Source organism: Xenia sp. Carnegie-2017, unplaced genomic scaffold, assembly GCF_021976095.1.
Source record: "Xenia sp. Carnegie-2017 unplaced genomic scaffold, XeniaSp_v1 HiC_scaffold_1, whole genome shotgun sequence".
NCBI lineage: Eukaryota > Metazoa > Cnidaria > Anthozoa > Malacalcyonacea > Xeniidae > Xenia > Xenia sp. Carnegie-2017.
In genome coordinates this window covers 6,417,847-6,428,455 of record NW_025813402.1, presented here as the reverse complement: position 1 = coordinate 6,428,455, position 10,609 = coordinate 6,417,847, and the positions used below count along the sequence as shown (strand labels likewise).

At 30.9% G+C, this 10,609-nt stretch overlaps 1 long non-coding RNA gene across 1 annotated transcript; it reads right to left on the bottom strand.

The window, feature by feature from the left end:
• Window positions 1-7,282: 7,282 nt before the first annotated feature.
• On the bottom strand, window positions 7,283-8,395 carry LOC124442626. Its single transcript, XR_006947305.1, has 2 exons — window positions 8,280-8,395; window positions 7,283-7,602 (listed from the first exon to the last, which is right to left on the bottom strand). It is a non-coding gene; the product is annotated as an uncharacterized LOC124442626 (long non-coding RNA).
• Window positions 8,396-10,609: the final 2,214 nt, after the last annotated feature.

Here is a 10,609-nt window from a genome sequence, read left to right as displayed (position 1 = left end):
ATCATCATCTACGTTGTTAACTATGAAATATCATCATCTACATTGGTAACTATGAAATATCATCATCTACGTTGTTAACTATGAAATATCATCATCTACGTTGTTAACTATGAAATATCATCATCTACGTTGTTAACTATGAAATATCATCATCTACGTTGTTAACTATGAAATATCATCATCTACGTTTGTAACTATGAAATATCATCATCTACATTGGTAACTATGAAATATCATCATCTATGTTGATAACTATGAAATATCATCATCTACGTTGGTAACTATGAAATATCATCATCTACGTTGGTAACTATGAAATATCATCATCTACGTTGTGATCTATGAAATGTCATCATCTGTGTTGGTAACTATGAAATATCATCATCTACGTTGTTAACTATGAAATATCATCATCTACGTTGGTAACTATGAAATATCATCATCTACGTTGGGAACTATGAAATATCATCATCTACATTGGTAACTATGAAATATCATCATCTATGTTGGTAACTATGAAATATCATCATCTGTGTTGGTAACTATGAAATATCATCATCTGTTTGTAATCATGAAATGTCATCATCTACATTGGTAACTATGAAATATCATCATCTACGTTGGTAACTATGAAATATCCTCATCTACATTGGTAACTATGAAATATCATCATCTATGTTGATAACTATGAAATATCATCATCTGTGTTGGTAACTATGAAATATCATCATCTACGTTTGTAACTATGAAATATCATCATCTACATTGGTAACTATGAAATATCATCATCTATGTTGATAACTATGAAATATCATCATCTACATTGGTAACTATGAAATATCATCATCTACGTTGGTAACTATGAAATATCATCATCTACGTTTGTAACTATGAAATATCATCATCTACATTGGTAACTATGAAATATCATCATCTATGTTGATAACTATGAAATATCATCATCTACGTTGGTAACTATGAAATATCATCATCTACGTTGGTAACTATGAAATATCATCATCTACGTTGGGAACTATGAAATGTCATCATCTGTGTTGGTAACTATGAAATATCATCATCTACGTTGTTAACTATGAAATATCATCATCTACGTTGTTAACTATGAAATATCATCAGCTACGTTGGTAACTATGAAATATCATCATCTACGTTGGGAACTATGAAATATCATCATCTACATTGGTAACTATGAAATATCATCATCTATGTTGGTAACTATGAAATATCATCATCTACGTTGGTAACTATGAAATATCATCATCTACGTTGTTAACTATGAAATATCATCATCTACGTTGGTAACTATGAAATATCATCATCTACGTTGTTAACTATGAAATATCATCAGCACGTTGGTAACTATGAAATATCATCATCTACGTTGGGAACTATGAAATATCATCATCTATGTTGGTAACTATGAAATATCCTCATCTACATTGGTAACTATGAAATATCATCATCTACGTTGGTAACTATGAAATATCATCATCTACGTTGGTAACTATGAAATATCATCATCTACATTGGTAACTATGAAATATCATCATCTACGTTTGTAACTATGAAATATCATCATCTACGTTGTTAACTATGAAATATCATCATCTACGTTGTTAACTATGAAATATCGTCATCTACATTGGTAACTATGAAATATCATCATCTACGTTGGTAACTATGAAATATCATCATCTACGTTGGTAACTATGAAATATCATCATCTGTGTTGGTAACTATGAAATATCATCATCTACGTTGGTAACTATGAAATATCATCATCTACGTTGGTAACTATGAAATATCCTCATCTACATTGGTAACTATGAAATATCCTCATCTACATTGGTAACTATGAAATATCCTCATCTACATTGGTAACTATGAAATATCATCATCTACGTTGGTAACTATGAAATATCATCATCTACATTGGTAACTATGAAATATCATCATCTACGTTGTTAACTATGAAATATCCTCATCTACATTGGTAACTATGAAATATCATCATCTACGTTGGTAACTATGAAATATCATCATCTACGTTGGTAACTATGAAATATCATCATCTACATTGGTAACTATGAAATATCATCATCTACGTTTGTAACTATGAAATATCATCATCTACGTTGTTAACTATGAAATATCATCATCTACGTTGTTAACTATGAAATATCGTCATCTACATTGGTAACTATGAAATATCATCATCTACGTTGGTAACTATGAAATATCATCATCTACGTTGGTAACTATGAAATATCATCATCTGTGTTGGTAACTATGAAATATCATCATCTACGTTGGTAACTATGAAATATCATCATCTACGTTGGTAACTATGAAATATCCTCATCTACATTGGTAACTATGAAATATCCTCATCTACATTGGTAACTATGAAATATCCTCATCTACATTGGTAACTATGAAATATCATCATCTACGTTGGTAACTATGAAATATCATCATCTACATTGGTAACTATGAAATATCATCATCTACGTTGTTAACTATGAAATATCATCATCTACATTGGTAACTATGAAATATCATCATCTACGTTGTTAACTATGAAATATCATCATCTACGTTGTTAACTATGAAATATCATCAGCTACGTTGGTAACTATGAAATATCATCATCTACGTTGGGAACTATGAAATATCATCATCTACATTGGTAACTATGAAATATCATCATCTAAGTTGGTAACTATGAAATATCATCATCTACGTTGGTAACTATGAAATATCATCATCTACGTTGTTAACTATGAAATATCATCATCTACGTTGTTAACTATGAAATATCATCAGCTACGTTGGTAACTATGAATATATCATCTACGTTGGGAACTATGAAATATCATCATCTATGTTGGTAACTATGAAATATCATCATCTGTGTTGGTAACTATGAAATATCATCATCTACGTTTGTAACTATGAAATATCATCATCTACGTTGGTAACTATGAAATATCCTCATCTACATTGGTAACTATGAAATATCCTCATCTACATTGGTAACTATGAAATATCCTCATCTACATTGGTAACTATGAAATATCATCATCTACGTTGGTAACTATGAAATATCATCATCTACGTTGGTAACTATGAAATATCATCATCTGTGTTGGTAACTATGAAATATCATCATCTATGTTGATAACTATGAAATATCATCATCTGTGTTGGTAACTATGAAATATCATCATCTACGTTTGTAACTATGAAATATCATCATCTACATTGGTAACTATGAAATATCATCATCTATGTTGGTAAACTATGAAATATCATCATCTGTGTTGGTAACTATGAAATATCATCATCTACGTTTGTAACTATGAAATATCATCATCTACATTGGTAACTATGAAATATCATCATCTATGTTGATAACTATGAAATATCATCATCTACGTTGGTAACTATGAAATGTCATCATCTGTGTTGGTAACTATGAAATATCATCATCTACGTTGTTAACTATGAAATATCATCAGCTACGTTGTTAACTATGAAATATCATCATCTACGTTTGTAACTATGAAATATCATCATCTACATTGGTAACTATGAAATATCATCATCTATGTTGATAACTATGAAATATCATCATCTACGTTGGTAACTATGAAATATCATCATCTACGTTGGTAACTATGAAATATCATCATCTACGTTGTGATCTATGAAATGTCATCATCTGTGTTGGTAACTATGAAATATCATCATCTACGTTGTTAACTATGAAATATCATCATCTACGTTGGTAACTATGAAATATCATCATCTACGTTGGGAACTATGAAATATCATCATCTACATTGGTAACTATGAAATATCATCTATGTTGGTAACTATGAAATATCATCATCTGTGTTGGTAACTATGAAATATCATCATCTACGTTTGTAACTATGAAATATCATCATCTACATTGGTAACTATGAAATATCATCATCTACGTTGGTAACTATGAAATATCCTCATCTACATTGGTAACTATGAATAATCATCATGATAACTATGAAAATCATCATCTAACATACTAATATCATCACACCATGTTACACTTGATATCTAGAATCAATCTATATGATAACTATGAAATATCATCATCTACATTGGTAACTATGAAATATCATCATCTACGTTGGTAACTATGAAATATCATCATCTACGTTTGTAACTATGAAATATCATCATCTACATTGGTAACTATGAAATATCATCATCTATGTTGATAACTATGAAATATCATCATCTACGTTGGTAACTATGAAATATCATCATCTACGTTGGTAACTATGAAATATCATCATCTACGTTGGAACTATGAAATGTCATCATCTGTGTTGGTAACTATGAAATATCATCATCTACGTTGTTAACTATGAAATATCATCATCTACGTTGTTAACTATGAAATATCATCAGCTACGTTGGTAACTATGAAATATCATCATCTACGTTGGGAACTATGAAATATCATCATCTACATTGGTAACTATGAAATATCATCATCTATGTTGGTAACTATGAAATATCATCATCTACGTTGGTAACTATGAAATATCATCATCTACGTTGTTAACTATGAAATATCATCATCTACGTTGTTAACTATGAAATATCATCAGCTACGTTGGTAACTATGAAATATCATCATCTACGTTGGGAACTATGAAATATCATCATCTATGTTGGTAACTATGAAATATCCTCATCTACATTGGTAACTATGAAATATCATCATCTACGTTGGTAACTATGAAATATCATCATCTACGTTGGTAACTATGAAATATCATCATCTACATTGGTAACTATGAAATATCATCATCTACGTTTGTAACTATGAAATATCATCATCTACGTTGTTAACTATGAAATATCATCATCTACGTTGTTAACTATGAAATATCGTCATCTACATTGGTAACTATGAAATATCATCATCTACGTTGGTAACTATGAAATATCATCATCTACGTTGGTAACTATGAAATATCATCATCTGTGTTGGTAACTATGAAATATCATCATCTACGTTGGTAACTATGAAATATCATCATCTACGTTGGTAACTATGAAATATCCTCATCTACATTGGTAACTATGAAATATCCTCATCTACATTGGTAACTATGAAATATCCTCATCTACATTGGTAACTATGAAATATCATCATCTACGTTGGTAACTATGAAATATCATCATCTACATTGGTAACTATGAAATATCATCATCTACGTTGTTAACTATGAAATATCATCATCTACATTGGTAACTATGAAATATCATCATCTACGTTGTTAACTATGAAATATCATCATCTACGTTGTTAACTATGAAATATCATCAGCTACGTTGGTAACTATGAAATATCATCATCTACGTTGGAAACTATGAAATATCATCATCTACATTGGTAACTATGAAATATCATCATCTATGTTGGTAACTATGAAATATCATCATCTACGTTGGTAACTATGAAATATCATCATCTACGTTGTTAACTATGAAATATCATCATCTACGTTGTTAACTATGAAATATCATCAGCTACGTTGGTAACTATGAAATATCATCATCTACGTTGGGAACTATGAAATATCATCATCTATGTTGGTAACTATGAAATATCATCATCTGTGTTGGTAACTATGAAATATCATCATCTACGTTTGTAACTATGAAATATCATCATCTACATTGGTAACTATGAAATATCATCATCTACGTTGGTAACTATGAAATATCATCATCTACATTGGTAACTATGAAATATCATCATCTATGTTGATAACTATGAAATATCATCATCTGTGTTGGTAACTATGAAATATCATCATCTACGTTTGTAACTATGAAATATCATCATCTACATTGGTAACTATGAAATATCATCATCTATGTTGGTAACTATGAAATATCATCATCTGTGTTGGTAACTATGAAATATCATCATCTACGTTTGTAACTATGAAATATCATCATCTACATTGGTAACTATGAAATATCATCATCTATGTTGATAACTATGAAATATCATCATCTACGTTGGTAACTATGAAATGTCATCATCTGTGTTGGTAACTATGAAATATCATCATCTACGTTGTTAACTATGAAATATCATCAGCTACGTTGGTAACTATGAAATATCATCATCTACGTTGGTAACTATGAAATATCATCATCTACATTGGTAACTATGAAATATCATCATCTATGTTGGTAACTATGAAATATCATCATCTACGTTGGTAACTATGAAATATCATCATCTACGTTGTTAACTATGAAATATCATCATCTATGTTGATAACTATGAAATATCATCATCTACATTGGTAACTATGAAATATCATCATCTACGTTGGTAACTATGAAATATCATCATCTATGTTGGTAACTATGAAATATCATCATCTACATTGGTAACTATGAAATATCATCATCTACGCTTGTTAACTATGAAATATCATCATCTATGTTGATAACTATGAAATATCATCATCTACATTGGTAACTATGAAATATCATCATCTACGTTGGTAACTATGAAATATCATCATCTATGTTGGTAACTATGAAATATCCTCATCTACATTGGTAACTATGAAATATCCTCATCTACATTGGTAACTATGAAATCATCTACGCTGGTAACTATGAAATATCATCATCTACTATGGTAACTATGAAATATCATCATCTACGTTGGTAACTATGAAATATCATCATCTACATTGGTAACTATGAAATATCCTCATCTACATTGGTAACTATGAAATATCCTCATCTACATTGGTAACTATGAAATATCATCATCTACATTGGTAACTATGAAATATCATCATCTACATTGGTAACTATGAAATATCATCATCTACATTGGTAACCATGAAATATCATCATCTACGTTGGTAACTATGAAACATCATCATCTATGTTGATAACTATGAAATATCATCATCTACATTGGTAACTATGAAATATCATCATCTACGTTGGTAACTATGAAATATCATCATCTATGTTGGTAACTATGAAATATCATCATCTACATTGGTAACTATGAAATATCATCATCTACATTGGTAACTATGAAATATCATCATCTATGTTGGTAACTATGAATTAGCAATGAATACATATATAATGAAAAGCAACACAAAATGATAGGAGAATTTTTCAACAAGACAGCCTTTAGAAATTCTTCTCAATTCACTAGCTTTGTTAAATTTTATTGAAGGTAAAAACTTCAAAACATTTAAGAGTAATGGTAGTATCCCATTATTTTGTGGAAGTTTCAATTCTATAAGAAATATTTGAAAAGCTAGAACTGCATCAACATGTCGCTTTTCTAATGTTACAGTACAGCACTTGATGGTCCATTTGATGACACTTTACGATAAAGACAAGCCATTCTTCTGACCACAAATACAATAGATGACTTGCCTTGTTTACGTTTTGCTGGCAGGCAGATTGATCCCAAGAGAGGTCAACCATTGTTGCTAGTGTTGTCCTAAATCACTTGACCAAATCTACCTGCCAGCAAAATGTAAACAAGGTAAGTCATCTATGCATAAGTATCATTGCTACGAGATCAAAGCAGTAGGTAATATATATATGGAAACTAAATCACTGTAACCACCATGCTCATGCTGGATTCATTTTGTAACTGTAAACTGATCAAAAAAGATACTGTCAGTACTTTACTGAAATAATGGAATTTAAAAGAGAACCTGAGAGCGGTGGCTCTGTTGTTTTTATGTTAAATGGAAAAACTTTGATGAGGATTTAATTCAAATGAAAGAATGTTATATGCAGTGCGGTGTTTGAAATTAAATGAAGATATGATCTTCGCACTTTTGCTGGACAATTTAAGCAATGGTCTCATAAACCTGAAAAATTCATCGAATCCCGTTGAGTCACCTGAATTTTTCAGGTTTATGAGACAATTGCTTAAATTGTCCAGCAAAAGTGCGAAGATCATACCTTCATTTAATTGATTTAATTCAAAGATACACTAATCAGTACAAGCAGACTTAAGAATGTACAAAAATTCCGAATAATCAGAAAAATGATACGAAAGAATGTCGAAAGTCAATTTTTGGAGTTTGTTTTATCTTGTTTTGTATACAAAGTGAGAGTCACAAATAATACAATTTAAGAGTTACATGTGTATTTCAAATACAGTTAGAATGTTCAATTATAAAACAAACCTTTTCCCAAGGTACTGGGGTTACACCTCCAGGATATTTTGCAAAATAATCAAGACAAGACGTTGCAGTTGCAGTCTTGCAAAAAACATATGAATTCAGCCATATTGCGTGCTCTCAGAATCAGTGCTCTCACAATCAAATTTCCTAGTTCCTTAGAAAGTGCTAAAAATTCCTCAAGTTTCCATTAAATTCCTTAAATTTGTAAAAATTACTACAAGGCGTGTCGCATGGGCTCAAAAAGAGTTTTTTCATGGTTTTTCCTCCTTTTTTGCTGTTTTCAAGTTTTTCAACGTTGTATTTGTAAATAAAAATTAAATATTATTAAGTAATTTAAAGGTAAAACCTTTAGAATATTCTATTTTTAAGGATAATTCCTTAAAAGTGAGAGCACTGATATGAATGTGAAAATGACTTGAGTCAGCGGTTATACACAGATAGGGGAAAAAGAAATGGGTTATCCCTTATCACAGGGTTAGCACTATTTTCCACCCAGCAAACCGCCCTTTACTTTACACAATCGGAAATAAATTAAAGATGGCGGCTAATGGGAAAGAACCAAAAGCTAAAAGGAAACCATGCATGCACTGGTGCTAGGTCGTTTTGAGATGGCGAGTAATTTTATATTTTTATAATACAGTTTTTAATATCAACATATGAAAATATTTACAGATAAATGTTGCAGTATAAATTTTCATGCAACCACCTTAAGTTATAAACTTATAATCCATGCTGGAAAATATGTCGTTTTTCGACGATTGTGTAAAATATTATATAAAATATTATATTGTGTAAAATATTAGATTGTGTAAAATATTATATTGTGTAAAATATTATATTTCAGAGTAAAGGGCGGTTTGCTGGTGGAAAATAGTGCTAACCTTATCACAGTGGTATTTATTAATAACAACGCTACAGAAATAATTAGCCCATTGGAAAGACCTCGACGAAGGTTTTTAGACTCTAATCATCAAACACGAGGAATGCAATAATCATTGCCATCACTGATGTACAGCTGATTACAATTATATTCCCAATGATGGTGATGATGCAACTGTTCTAGTGCAGATCCGTCGAGGTTGTGATGGTTTTATAAATTATAAACTCATCCCATTCACATGAGTCTATACCTTCATCATTATCATCAATAATTCCTCCTTCAATGATTCATCAGTAACTATAGCTACAATTTAATTTAAAAATTCAACGAGACTTACCTTTAAATGTGAAGTTGGATTTGGATTCTACAAGTCATCAACCAGGGAGTACAAGAGTTGCACGGAATTCATACGAAATAGCGCCGACCACTCGTCGACAGACAAATTTCGTAGCTTGAATTTTTGCTCCATGCATGGAATTGTAGTGACGTACATAACGTACGTATAATATTTTCTCAAGAATAATATATTGACATTAAAGGAAATAGCCTATCCTAGTTTCACTTAAACACATAATTTAAACTTACGCACTTGATCTTTTATACGTTGACTCACGCTCGGAGCTCATACGAAAGACTTATATAACGGTAAAGAGTGACGGAGCTGTGGGAGGTGAGATAAATTTCATTATACAATACCTAAAACTAAATATCATATTTGCTATGTTTAATCAAAGGAGGGTGTGCAACTCCTCCACTCCCTGGCTGATGACTTGTAGAATCCAAATCCAACTTCACCTTTAAAGGTAAGTCTCGTTGAATTTTTAAATTCTTCTACGTCATCAGCCTACGGTCGTTACGGAGTTGTACGGAATTAATACGAGATTTCAAAGCTGAAAGAAGCAAAAAACGACAACATTTATTACATAAGAGAAGTTGCGAACACTTTCTCAAAAAGCAAAACTTTTAGAGCAATTGACTCTTATTTTATAGTATTTAGAATAGAAGATACAAAATTAAATGAACTATCCTGAAGTTGTTTGTGGTAAAAGAATTAACCATTTTGTTAGGTTGGTTTGGTAGTTTGTCTGAGTGCCTTTTCTTCATGACGCCATAATAGTACTCACAGCTGAATTTGACGATCATAAGGATTCTATTTTCGTCTTGACACATGACATATTTTGAGCTCTAACTTGCGATACAAGGGATGGACTACAAGGGATGGACCTTGTATGGCATTGCTGGGGGTGTCAAATTCCTTTTGTACGGTAGAACTATTAACGGAGGCTTCACAAACACACGTTCTATGCGTGGTTCCTAACATCCACTCTGAATCTCGATATGTGCGACGAGATTCATGATCAGCTACTACATTCAAAACTCCAGGCAAACGTGCTGCTGTCAGCAAAAATATTTACTGTGATGCAAAATTCCTAGATTTTCACAACAATGCAAT